Raw genomic sequence first — 14,593 nt, 5'->3', positions numbered from 1 at the left:
GACAAGTGATCGCTTCGACCTGCAGTCTTTCTTCACTCATCTATTGATCCTCGCAATTCAAAACACACTGACAGATTAATTAAAACACACAAGATAAAGTTTCAACGGAGCAGGGCCTTATTAAAGCACAGCTGCCACTGTTTCGAGAACAAGCATTGAGGGAAGACATCAAGCAGAGAATAAATTACATCTTTTCCCCACATTTTAAAGCTTAATAAAAACTTTGAGTGTGTGTTTAGGCTGCAGGAGAGTGTGCAAGCTCCAAGCAGAAGCTGTGGTTTTGTTCTTGCTCTGGTTTCAGTGCGACACCAGCAGGAGACTGGAACGGTGTTACAGGAAGCTCCAGCAGAACACCTTGTTGTTTTCAGTGAGTCGCAATATGCCTCTAGCTCTATAAGTTTATCAAATGTGATTAGTCTCAGCGTGCAGGCATGTGTGTCTATGTTAATATGATTAGACTTTCCTTATAGAACTATATAGACTTTAGCCAAACTTTGGACTTCACACCAAAAGGGGCTGATTGCTTTGACAGGCAGACCTGCTGTGTTTATTTGGGTTTTGAGGGAAGTACAGGCAGACTAACTCCACCTGTCAAAAGAAACCTGTCTCCTTTCCTATGTTTTTGCTCTATTTTAGTCACCTTAACACCACACTCACATGTTCTTGTGTGTATATTGTCTGTCAAAATATAGTCCATAAGAAGAAACATTATCACCACATTTGACTGGTGAGAATAAATCCCTACCATCAGCTTTACCCTTGACCAGATGTTTGGTGCAAAATAAGCTGTGGAGATTCATTGTCTATATATGGGTGTCTCTAATTTTAATAGGAAGTTTTGTAGTTAGTGAGCACATTGATGCTCCCTAAAGGATGCATCATTTCCATTTTGTCTAAACTACGTTTGCAAGTTTCAAGTCAGAATGTCAACTTTATTTGCAAGCTTGCATAGGTATAGTGTATTCTGGGGCACATTCATGTTCCTTTGGGGACGGTCTCTCTGAGTTTATGGCTCCTTTCTGCTATTGCCACCTTTGTATTCTCAGTGCAAGCAAAGATAAACACATAGAATAATTATCAGTATCTCATACTGTCCACCATCGTGGACTGTGTGGGGCATAAATGTACTTTAAAAACTGCATTTAAAACATATAAGACTCAAGTTATTTGTTATGTTTTCTGATTTTGTGTGGTGACAAAATGTATTCCACTAAGAGACAGTGCACTATCACTGCTGATGTACTGCAATGTCAGGAAACTATTCTCGATGTTTTTGGACATCTCCCATTTGAGCACATCTGTGCATCTGCTCAGATGATCGAGTGTTGTATAACAGGCTTGATCAAGAAACCACATGCTGACATCACAGGGGAGATGCATCACCTGCTGAAAGATAGTTCTTGGCTTCAACAGAGTACGCAAGTACACATATTGTACTTTTATGACATACAGGCATGCACATGTATGTACACAAGCACACATGGGAACCTTTTGCTTCTGTTTTGCTGTCTTGTCCTCAGCTATCTTTAAAATGTCATTCCCCATCTTGTTTGCATTGTTTTACTTCATTTGTGCTATTATTCCATTTTTATATATTTCTTATTTTATTATTGAATGTGTCTTCTAGCATGGTGCTCATCAATTTGTCTGTTGTCTGTTGGTAGTGCATTTGTGGCGGGGCAAGAGCATGCATGTCATTTCTTGTGAGATCAACAGTGGCTTCCCAGCGGTCAGGTCATGCTGGAAGTGAGCATGTCATTGGTTTGACAGAAACTGCAAGGTACAACCGACACAGGAAGGAAATAGGCTTAGTCTATGAAAAACTCAAGATTTTATCCAAGAAAAACACCTGATCGACTCAGCGGCATTCAATCATTCCATACACAGATCAGACGATTTCAGCCATTTTTGCATGCAGATAAGAGTTTTTAAACAATGGAAATGCTTCATTCTGAAAAATGCGTGTCACTTATCATCATCAGCCATAATTTACGCTGTTCTCATGACCCTTACCTTCTCAGGATATGAACCCAAATAAGACTAATGTGCATGCAGGCACACACACACAACACACACACATATACACTGAGTGAAGCAGCATAACCTCTCCTGCCTGGGAAATACTTTAAGGAAGTGGGGGAAGAGGAAAACAGGGAAACCAAGAAATAAATAACTCCTTTGTGTCGCGGCTACATAAACAGTGCAGCACATTACAGATTACTATAGAAGCCAAACTGATAAGAAACTTCCTGAAACCATTCCTGCATGTATGCGTGTATGTGTGAGTGGAGAAGAATAAAATGAGACATCATGAAAAAGATATCAAGAAAGATAAAGAGAAACAGAGAAAATAAGGAAGGGCAGAGACAGGGCTTAAGGATTGAAAACGACTGTGTCCCAGTTCTTCAAAAGCATCTACTGATAACATATTTCCTTGTTTAGATATTAAACATTTGCTGAGTAGACCACTATTTTTACACAAAGTGTCCAAAATTCAAACTCTACCAGCCAAAAGAGTATAATGTGATTGTTATCTATTGTAAATATTAGTACAATTCTGAGAACATTGTGCCTTCAACTTGACTCTATAAGGAACGTGACGAAACTTCACAACCTGATAGCAGCTGCCAAATAACTTCACAGAAAAATGTAAACTAGGCTTACTGGACCAGCAGACCCAATTCTTCAATTTGTCACTATCTTGACAGATTAAAATTCCAAATGTTCCACAATCTTGACAGTTGGTTGGCAGGCAAAAGGAGAAAAAAACAGAACAAAACTGAAATGAAAAGGACTAGCATAATTGTGTGTGTCCTATTTAAATGGCAATATATTACATTAGGCCAGGAAAAAAGTTTACTCCAAATACCATTATTCTGTAAATGGCAGGCCCTATGGGAGACTCTTGTCCAGGGAATCTTGGCTCTGTTTGAACGAGCCTTGAGGAACGTGCCGGAATGAGCAAATCAAGCCGTATTCACTCACTCTGGCATCAGAACCACCCGTAGTGTGTGGCAGGGGATTACGCTTGTAGCTACTGCCAGAATCACTGCTGGCTAGGATTAGATAAATGTTGATTATAACAACTGTGGCAACAACTGGAGTTGACATCATGGGGGAGTTGATTGAGGGACATAATAATTCAACATAATTATGACCAATTTAAAGGGTTCAATAACTCAGCAATGGACAACCAGTGGTGCTAAAGACACCTCAGAAATATACCATGTTAATGCGGTTTTTATTCACATCACTTTTGTTCTTTTCACAATGCTTCTGAAGGTCAATCTACCTCTCTTAATCCTATTTAATTCATCTTCATTCCTCTTCATTACATTTTTTTACTTCCCTCATCTCCAATCCTCCCTAAGGAGTAAGCCCATATGCCAGTTTCCACTGAATACCAACCAGCAATGCTTTCCAGATACATGCTTAATGAACTTGCAAGAATGTGAAATTCAACAACCATTATTTTTCCAATTTCAGTTGGTATGATTAGGGGTCTAAAGACATTTATTAGAGCCATTGCACTTTTAAGTTCAAGCAGCAGACTTTCTTGAAAATGCTGTGAAACAGAAATGCTTCTTTTTCTTCTCAGCCGCGTCACGGCACAGGGGTTTAGCCAACCTGTAAAAACACTTGGTCTAAACGGTGCATGATACCAAGTTAATACCTTGCTGGAAGACAAACAGCCAGTCATCTTTTTTCATTTCTCAAGAGAGGTCCTCCTTATATATATTAGAGCTGCTGGAATCAAGATAAAAGCAGCCGCGAGATACCATGGGCTCACTCTACGCTGATGGCTTGGTTACCACAGCAACCGTACGAGGTGAGAGAGAGGACATTCATGCACAGAGTAAATCTCATCAAAGTAGATTCAGGAATGCAGGTGAAGTCTGCCTCCTATTCTCTGTTTCTTCTTTCTCGTACCTTTACAAATCTGTTTACCCCTAAATGAACATGTTGAATGGCTTATTTTCTCATCTCATACCCTCAACTTTATGAATCACATGCTTCCAAGTGCACCATTCTTTCCTGAAAGAGGACTTTGAGACAGATTTTCACTTCATACAAAACTTTGATTTCAAGACTCTTTTACATTGATGTATAAATCAGATTTTTGCCTGGGGAGTAATCAGAGAGAGCTCAAGGGGAGTGTGTGAGTGAAAAGAGAATGAATAAAGAGATGAGAGTACAGGGGAGACAGAGAATACTTGGTTTTGGCTGCATAAGTAGGACAATAGTGTTGTGGCCAACACGGTGCAAGATTGAGCCCCATGAGAATTATCAATGCCAGGTCTACTTCAAAATATAGAAGAGTGAAATAGATTGTTTTAGAAGAAGAATGAGGGAAAATAAGGTACGATAAAAAACGTATTCATGGTTTCTCTTACCTCCAAGAAACAAGCCCCAGCTGGCGTGTTCTCCTTTATGGAGGCATTGTAGAAGTTGCTGGAGAACACAGGTGTATTATCGTTAACATCCTGGAGCACAATGGCCACCTTCACTGTGGAAGACAATGGCGGGCGGCCGCCATCCATTGCTACCACTGTCACGCTAGGTGCTGGCTCTGATTCGAAATCCAGGGCTGTCGCTGTGGTAATGATCCCTGTGACCGGGTCAATGGAAAACCAATCAGAGTGAGAGTTTTTGCCCTTGAGGAGGCTATATCGTACGTCCCCGTTTGGGCCCTGGTCCTTGTCCCTGGCAGTAACTTGGAGAACAAAGGAGCCAGGATAGACAACCTCAGGAATAGTCTGTTTGTAGGCCTGCTGGTCAAAAAGAGGGGGGTTGTCATTGACATCTATCACCTGAATGGTGAAAGATGACTCTGCCCTGAGGGGAGGCGTGCCGGAGTCTGTGGCCATAACCCTCAGGTCATACGAATCCCGTTCCTCTCTGTCCAAGACCTGGTCAACATATATCAGGTAGATGATGCTGTCTTGGTTGTGAGAGCAAACTTCCCATCGCCCCCCTCAAGAGATACATTCACGTTAGCGTACTCTCCATAGTCGGGGTCTGTGACAGAAATCCGAGCTACGTACTGGCCTGGTTGGGCCCCTTCAGAGATCCTTGGTGAGCCGTCCTCGCTGAGAAAGATGATGGTCATGGTTGGCTGGTTGTCATTGAAGTCACGGACATGAATGGTCACAAATGCATTGGTAACCTGAGAAAATGCACAAGATTCATGTTGGTCAGTGATGAAATCAATTTGTGTTGCATGATTGTAGAGGACAAATAGCGCTCATTATTTTCTGTTTTATTTTACTTTTAGAAATGTTAGGAATAACCATAATGCAATTACCTCAGGCTGGCTGGCGTTATCCCTGGCCTGGACCACCAGTTCATGAACCCTCTTCAGTTCATAATCCAGGGGCCTATTCAAAGTGATGACCCCTGACTTGATATCCATGACAAAGGTGCGATCAGGGTCACTCTGACGCCGGTTGATTTCATAAAGGACAAGACCATTATCACCTTCATCTTCATCTGTTGCAAACACCTGGAAAGATAAGAAAGTCACTGAAATTAGTCATTTACATTTTGATTTACGGGCGCAGCAACTTATTGAAGTTACAAATCACTGTCTAAACCCTGATAAGACTTGAGCTAACCTGTAGGATGCTGCTGCCTTGTGGAAGACTTTCAGAGATAATAGCATGGTATCTGCTCTGATTGAAGAGCGGCGCGTGATCGTTGATGTCGGTCACAGTCACTTCGAGGGTCATGGATCCCATCCTTTTTGGTGAGCCCCCATCAAACGCCTCAACAACCAGGGTGTATAATGAGCGTTTCTCCCTGTCCAGAAGTCCATTCACCACCAGATCCAGATACAACACTTTGTTAGCAGCTCTCTTGGTCTCCAGTCTAAAGGCTTGGCCTACATTTCCCTCTCGTATAGCGTAGCCTTGGGTGGTCAGCTGGTCCTTATCCGCATCTGTTGCAGGCTCCAGGGAAAACCGTGTGCCAACTGCTGTGTGCTCAGGAATTTTAAGAACGGCTTTCTTTTTGGGGAACACAGGTGCATGGTCGTTGATGTCGTTAACGGTGATAGACACCTCAATAGTGACTCCTGTCATTGTGACAGCGATAAAGCTATAGTGGTCTCGCTGTTCACGATCCAGACGTTGTGCAGTGGTAATGATGCCTGTGGTATCATCAATGTTGAGATCATTGCTGACGCCTGTGCTCTCATGGTCCGAGATAAAGTAAAGACCTCCGATTTCACCAGGTGGTAACCCGGCGCTGATATCACCAACGATGGTCCCTGCCGGCTGCTCTTCATCCAGCTGGAGCTCCAGTGCTCCGAGGACAGTTGTAGACTGAACAAGAACAAGGACGATGCATAAATAAAAGACTTGCTTTCGTCGCCAGAAACTTGAACACAAACAGGGTCCGCTGACCCAAACCCTCCGTCTTGACCCTTTACTGGTTATCGCCATGGCTGGGTTCTGCTACACCTGAAATACGGGAAACAAAAACATACGTTAGAGAAAATATTACTACAGATGTTTTTTATGATGTGTAAATTGAGAAACGTAACTACTTTCCTAATCGTCTATTTTAAAAAATCTTGAAAATGATCTTGCTCCCTTGGCACAAAATGAAAGTGTAGTATGTATTTGTAATCCTTGCGTGACAGTGTTCTAATAATCCAGAACCTATATAAAAAGACACCGTCTGGTGTATTTGAGCTTTTTCACAAATGAAATGGAAATATATGTATATATACCAATAACAGCTTGTAAAGAACTCTTCTGCAGGATTGGGAATATTTGAAAGAGCACCAAAATGGAAGTCTAAATCTGTCCAGGATCCACATTGGCTTGGACCACATTGAGGACAGAGTCATAAACTATATTTATCTGAAGGATCACACATTTTATTCACTGGATGAAAACATTTTTAAGTGTCCAGAGCGGTCACAAGCTGAAATCCAAAGGGTAAACACATTAAAGACACTGAAATGGGCATCGAGATTCTTTGTAATATTTTGATTTCATGATTGCATATCCTTAAACATCCACTCAAAAACACTTAAAAAATACATGGAATGCATGGGAACTTAAGTATATGGCAGCTTCAACGGAGCCTTTATAGGTAAAAGCAGTCATTTAAGACTGTAAGCTTAGCCTCTATGTTCCCCAAACTCTAAATCTTTGCACAAATCCATAAAGATAATATCCTCCTCATGCTATATCAATCTTATCAGTCATAGGCTGGTCCTAATCATGAACAGATTCACATGCTGTAAGTATCCACAAAGGCATGCATCAATCTAAGGTCAAACACTCTTGCGAGACGTTCTTTATGTCCCTGGTGTGCCTGAAGCGTGGATTTGCCTCATCAGTTGGCACATTGACTGCAAGAAAGGCATTCAAAAGAGTTTAAAGGGCTATCTGAAACTCACTTGACACTGTGAACATTATCCTGCAGCTAACCCACCATCTGGTACTTCCAGCAAGTTAAAAACAAACACCAATAATTGTTTGCAAATGGTATTTGACCCAGGTTTGACACACATACTTTAGCTCACTGTAATAAAATTCTGGAAATACACATTTAACCTGTATGGCCGCTCCCAACTCTTACAAGATAGACGTTCAATTTACCCCTTGATGAGATCTACACATATTTACATTATGTTCAAACTGAGACCAATTATTTATGCATGTTCCTCTCCTATTTATAAAGGAAAGATTTATTGAGCGTGTAACTCTTGAAAACATCCTGCAATGTGGAGGACCATCTAGCCCTAACAAAACTCATTCATCACACTTGGAGTCCAGAGGGATGCTGCTTTAAAAATCTTCAACACTGATCACCTAAACCCTCTGGAATGTGAGAGTCCTGCTTAGATTAGCTCATGTTTGGTTCACATCATCAACACTATGAATGTGTGATGCAGGCAAAGGGCCAGTAGCAGACAGGAGGTTGGTTATCAATGGAGGTTGTTGGCCTTTGCTGGCCAGCCACATTCACCCAGACAATCACTCCCCTAGTGCATGTATAGTCTGGACAGTTAACTTTAGGAATGTCTTTCACCTCTAGAGGGAAAGCCAGCCTGGTGTCAGGCTGCAGTGTCTGACTGCACATACGTTGAGTTAAAGCCTTTGCATTCATACACTCAAAAGACCATATATTTCCCCTCCTGCAGGTTGATGGAAATGCTGAATGGTACTTCAAAAGACAGCAAGACTATTAAAAAGAGCTTAGCCGATAAAGCATCAGAGTAAGGTTGCACTCTGCAGTCAAAGAACATTCATTGTATTAATTGCAATGTGACAAGCATAGAAAAGCTGACATATTTTATCTTCGTTGAGATAAATGTAATTATTTTATTCAAGTTTCTTCTCACGTCTGCAAAAATAATATTTCTTTTTGCAGGAGTACCTCAAAAATCATTATTCACATGCATTCAAACCTATTTTCTTGTTAACTTTTAGATTTACAAGACTCCTGAAAGAAAATCCAACGTCTTTATATGTGCACAATATAAAGCAAATAAAAAACCTTATTTTATACATGATGAATCTTCCTACAATCATCCTTTTTCACCAGTCTTTCTCCTGACCCTGACCTTCTGCGGTATTTTATGAGCCCTCCAAGGAGAAGGGATTAATAAAGTCTATAGCTCCACTGGGACAGAGAGAGGGACGCTGAGACTGGCCCCTCTGGTATGGTCGCTGACCTCTACATCTGGTCCAGACGGCTGCTCTGGACAGTTGCTGAACTCCTACGCAAAGAGGGAAGCTGAGCTGAGCCTGAGCACGTAACACCTCTCTTTTGTTGTTTTTTGCTGTGTGTCAGAGTAGCTGTGAGTGTTTGAGTCTATGGGATTGTCTCTCTTAAATTAAGTGTTAAGAAACCCTTTTTGCTGGAGGGACACTCTTTGAAGACCCTGCTGTGGCAGAATGAATACCCTACAGTATCATAATGCAGCCATTGAGAATGACAGGGAGGACAAAGATTATAGGAAAAAGTGGATTTGGACAAGTTACATTTTGAGGAGTGATTATGGCTTTGGCTCGACTGCCTTATTGTCTTTAGGGACCAATGAGATGATTGAAAAAGAAAGCCAGAAAGGGTGTATTCAAAAGAGTTTGCATGTGTGTCTTTTTATATCCCTCATTGCTTCAGTTGAGTGTCAGTGAGAGCTTGTATTGATGAACACATCGCACGGCTGCAATCTGTCATTAAGCAGTCGGCGCATGACATCATCTCCCTTTTGACGTGTGCTGTAATACTCTCGTGCTTACACTGGAAAACACAAACTGATGATGAATGGATAGAGCCATGGCTAAAATACAGCTCGTGCTGAAAGGAAACTGGCAGAAGAGAAGAGAAGTTGAAAAGACAGCCACCTGATTTACTCCCTCTAGTGGCACTCTTCATAACATTCAGCTAATTATGATAGATGTCGTTAAAGTTTACATGAATGTGTGTATCTCTAATTTCATTTACATAGCAAGTTATTAACTACAAATAACAAGTGTTAACCCATATTGTCCGCTTGAGTGGGGTTTTATACATCCGTGCTCAACACATGTGCAAGCGAGCAGTGACATCATCTCTGTGCGACCACATTGACAGGCAGGTCAGACCCGGAGGGCTCCATGCAGTCTCAGCCACATTATATCTGGCATTGCACCCCCATAATCTGCTTCTGCTGTGCGCAAGCCTCAAAGCCTCAAATGCACGGGCCTCCACTCCTAAGTGCTGTAACCATATAATAGAAAACCATAGTGTTTTTTCTATAGGATGTAACCATTTGAATATGTGTATGTGTATGAGGATGTGTGTGAATGTGTTCATTTTGTCGTATCTCAGTTGTGGGGAATAGCTTTTCCTCATGCAGTGCCAATTCTAAGCAGGCCCCTCTATCTCCCTATCCCTCCCATGTCTGTCCCTCCTTCTTCCCTCCGTCAGTCGCCTCTAATGGACTTAGCAGATCTAGTAGGGCACGCTATAGCTACGCGTGGGCCAAGCTAAACAGGACCAAAAGTCACGTATTTCCAAGGAAGAAACGGCCAATCCATACCGCCTATATCTCAACCATGTTTCTTGTGCTTTGATGAAATAGCATTGCTTTCAGCTAGTTCCTCAGCGGTTGAGAGGTCTGGCATTGGCTGTAGATAGCTGGCAGCCACTCATTTAGCCCTGCAACTGCTTCTGTGTAACCCAGAACAAACATTTGCCAAGTCTTATGATTGACAGTAAAGTCAGACAGGGAAAAGAGGTTTTGGAAAAGGCTGAGAAATTCAAAAAATACAGCCAAACAGTGGATTCAACTTTATCTTCACACATTCAAAACCCAAACAGCAAAAAAGGATAAGGTTTAAGGAAAAAAAGTTCTCATATTGCAACAGCTTTCTTTCAATCCAGTGCAAGCCTGTGCCATATATGGGGTTAGGTTTGGAGATTGTTGAAGTTTTAGTGCCATTTGAAAGTGTAAAAAAAAAAAAGTTTTATGACGGTTCTCAGCAAGTGTACAATTACAGGGTGGCTAGAGCGACACCAACTCATTAAATGAACGAGAATAAAAGGTTAGGCCAGGCTGTGGTGAAACAGGCTCTGTGAAATGAGGGAGGGAGGGCTGAGAGGCTGGTGGGGGGTAAAGGATGGAGGAATGCTTAGCATCTCAGTTTTCATGTCGTTTGGGTTATGTGTGTGTTTAGGGGGACGGCATCTATGACCCCTGTCCCCCCCTTGAGTCGCCTTATCCCGGATCTCTGGATATAGACGTCCCGTTTGAAAACCAGCTGTCACCAGCACTGTGACCATATGAATGTGTTTCTTGTGTGTGTGTCAGTATTTAAATCCCATTCAATGCACATATAACTAAGTTTCATCCATCCAACTTTTACATTTTCCTTCCTCCCAGACTTCATTCAGGCTACACTCAAGTTGGATATAGGTTTCAATTTATTTCCATAGCTGACTCAATCTAAATGAAATCTTAAAGTATCGTAACACCAGCCCCTCACACAGCCAGACGTCCACTGTCTGGACACTTGTACACACACTGAAGTATACGTACTGCACTAAAGCACAATCAATAATTCAATAATAATACTACTATGTGCCAAGAGAGTTCATGACTGTGTCATACAATTGGGTTACCTCACCCGGGGGATCCCTGCGGCCGTAAAGGCTCTCTCAACTTGAGAAACCCAACCTACGTATCTGGTTTGTGGAGACGGGCAGAAAATAAGTAAGCACTTTTGAATTAATTATGATGAAGTGAGTTCCTTGGTTACTCGGAGCTGGAGGTCAATTGGTTGATCTGATAGAGAGTGAAAACTAATCCAGCAACAAATGCATACTGTAAAGGAGAATGTGAAAGAAAAATTGATGAGACTAACATGAGGTACATACAGTATCTAATTCATACGTTAAATCAGTAAACTCTGTACCAAGGAACCAAGCTTAAACAGCCACAGTTCACCTCAACTCTGCGAAAGTCTTTATTTAATTCTGTCCCTGAGATTGTGCTCTAGAGTTTTATTTTATGACTTATTTCCTACATAAATGTCCATGTCAGTGACATCAGCGAGGCTCAGAGGATAGGTGTGGGGGGCCACGTCATCTCAGAGACTAGTCAGTTCACACTGAGAGCGAGCCTCGGTGCCAGGATACTACTGAGACTGAATACTTTGTTTTCATAGTGCAGTATTTGTTCTTCTCTGAAGAGCAGAGTACAAAAAATAAACTAGAAGACACATGTCCCATCCTCTGAATAAGCAAATGAATGTTGCGTGCATGTGAAATATTTTGTTCCAAGTCTAAAAGGTATCAGAGAAGTGAGATATGTTAAAATTCTTTGGCTCTATACTCTCTTTTGGATGTGAAATGATGTTGTGAAAGTGATGTATAAGTGCTGACTTTCTTTCTAAATTGTGTTTCATTCTCGGCCATAAAGAAACAGCCCTTGGTTGTCCACATGTTGGAAATCTGTGATTCATCTGTTGCATTGAGTTTCAACCTGCAAGAAAACCATTAAAATGCTCTTCACAGCCGTTACGCACCTTAAATCATGACTCCTTTAAGTTATCAAATCTGTCACAATTCACTTTGATGCTCCTACAAAACTTTAGGATCAACTTGTTCCCTGAAAGATTTGCATCTCTTCACTGAAGTTCTTACTGAAGTCCATGTGGATATGAGTTTGGGAAAAACAATCGCATAAGAATCCGAAACTCTGTAGCAGAGGCAAGACAATTCAAAGCTGTTGCGATGACTCAGATTTGTTTATTTACTCTCACTGTGGATGTCAGGCTGGAATATAGTCATATGCTTACAAACTTCACCAGGTCTCCTGTGACAAAACGTCCTAGATTTTGCCCAACAGGCGGGAGGGAGGAAGAAAGCGACAGTCAGAAATGCAACGAACAGAGGAAGAAGTGGAACTAGAGAAGCAGAAGAGATGTTTGATTCTGAATGAGGTTTCCTAAAAGAAACACTGCCACGGTGTCAGAGACAGAAATATGAATAAGTTAACCATCATTTGAGTGAGTGCTGAATCTCTCACACACACACGCAAGAAGACTCACACGCACCCACATAAATAATGTACCCTCTGGACCATCAGTGAAGCCATGCAGCAAGTGAAAACACAGCCGGAGGTGATTCACTAACCTCTCAACCTTCAAGGCCACACTGCCAAGTGAATGTGCAGCGGCTTTGGGTTCTACAATGAGTGAGTCTGTGTGTGTATGACCATTCATTTGAAGACAAAAAGGAAAAAGTGGCTGAAAATTAAGGAAACATATGAAAAGATAATAATCTAAAAGAAAAGAGTACAAGGTCAGCAGAGTAGAAAAAAAAGATTGGTGAGGCAAGATATCTCTGAAGGTGAAGCAACAGCTGCCATCTACCATCACTCCTCACCCCTCCCCATCAGAGCATGTTTAATATCCCACAAGGGCAAATGTTGAGTCGAACCAAGTCCCTGACTCTGTCAAACACTATTACCTCACTGGTGAAATTGAGATAAATATGCCTATTTGGCTCAAACAAATGTCTTTATGAAAATGATTAAGTTTGGATGTAATTTCAATGTGAATAACCCCAAACCACACTAGAGTTGTTGTTCTTCATTTCAATTGCAATAAATACTAAATGACTTGATTCGTGTGTGTGATTGTGTTGAAGACATACAGTTTTCAGAGCTAAAAGTCAGCTAATTGACTAACTTTAAATACCTGTTTGGTTATCCTTATCGTAAATGTATCGCTTAAAACTTTAACCTAAACTTAACGCAGATGTAATTTAAACTGTTGCTGAATGTTTCTTTTGCGGGGACTGCTGTGGGGATATACTGTACACACAAACAGTATTATATCAGAAGAATAACAGTATTTGTTACTGAGAAAACAGAGGATAAGTGAAAAGACAAAACACTCCGCTAATAGCCAAAATAGGATCAAGAGAAGGGAAACCAAAGATCCATCTTGTAACTTCAACACACACACACACACACACACACACACACACACACACACACACACACACACACACACACACACACACACACACACACACACACACACACACACACACACACACACACACACACACACACACACACACACACACACACACACACACACACACACTAACACGGGCAAGCACACACTAACACGGGCAAGCACACACGTTAATCTTTTTCCACATTCCAGCAAACGTTATAATTAGTGGCATAGCCTAATAACAAACCGGGCAGAACGTTTTCTCAGGTCATGGTTTTGTAGCAGGAAAAACATAAACATTAATCAGAGCGTTAAAAAGATTTTTTGCCAGTTAACAGAGCAAAGTTTTCTTAGGGTGAAAAGAGGTCAGTATCCTCCAAAGAGAAATGCTATGGGGTTTTTTTTTTCCTCAATGGAAAAGACAAGATCTACAGTTCTTATATGCTTAACAAATTTGGAAAACTATTAAAATGTGTATTCATCTCTAGCTCAGATTATGGGATGGCGACTTAGCTTATAAGTAATAAAATTCTCCATCAACCCTTGAGTTAGTGGCGCGCCGGCAGCTGTTCTCTAAGAGAAAGCCTTTGTATCATGTTACTACATTATATTTCTTGTGCTAAGCCTGGGAATTAAGTCTGTCTGCCTTTGTTTTAATTTGCTTTTCAGAGTCAAACAGACATCAATAAACAGAATGTATTAATGATGGAAATCATGACAAAAGACAGAGATGTGATAGATGATTTGAGGCTCCAAATTAACGATTAACTTCAGGACTGATCAATGGCGCTTTGATACTCTGACAGAAAATATCAATGGCAAACAACGCAGAATGACACGTTTGATCCTACTAAAGGCCACTGTTTCTAATCTCTAAGATGCCATGAAACAAAAAGACGTTTCTCAATAGCCAACTTTTTCTTTTTACTGCTTTTGTCTCGCACCACCCACCCACACACATCCAAGATCTGAATCCTTTAACTTGCATAACATGCTGTGGTACCTGAGCCGCGGTGCCCTACATGCAGCTCGCAGCTCTGTGCAAGTGTTTGAAGCCACCAGAAGCACAGATCATCTCAGTTACTTCATTAGAAACACATGAGACTCTACACACACACTGG

The sequence above is a fragment of the Eleginops maclovinus genome, chromosome 11 (assembly GCF_036324505.1).
Source record: "Eleginops maclovinus isolate JMC-PN-2008 ecotype Puerto Natales chromosome 11, JC_Emac_rtc_rv5, whole genome shotgun sequence".
Taxonomy (NCBI): Eukaryota; Metazoa; Chordata; class Actinopteri; order Perciformes; family Eleginopidae; genus Eleginops; species Eleginops maclovinus.
The sequence above is the reverse complement of the archived record's forward strand: the minus strand, read 5'-3'. Positions refer to the sequence as shown.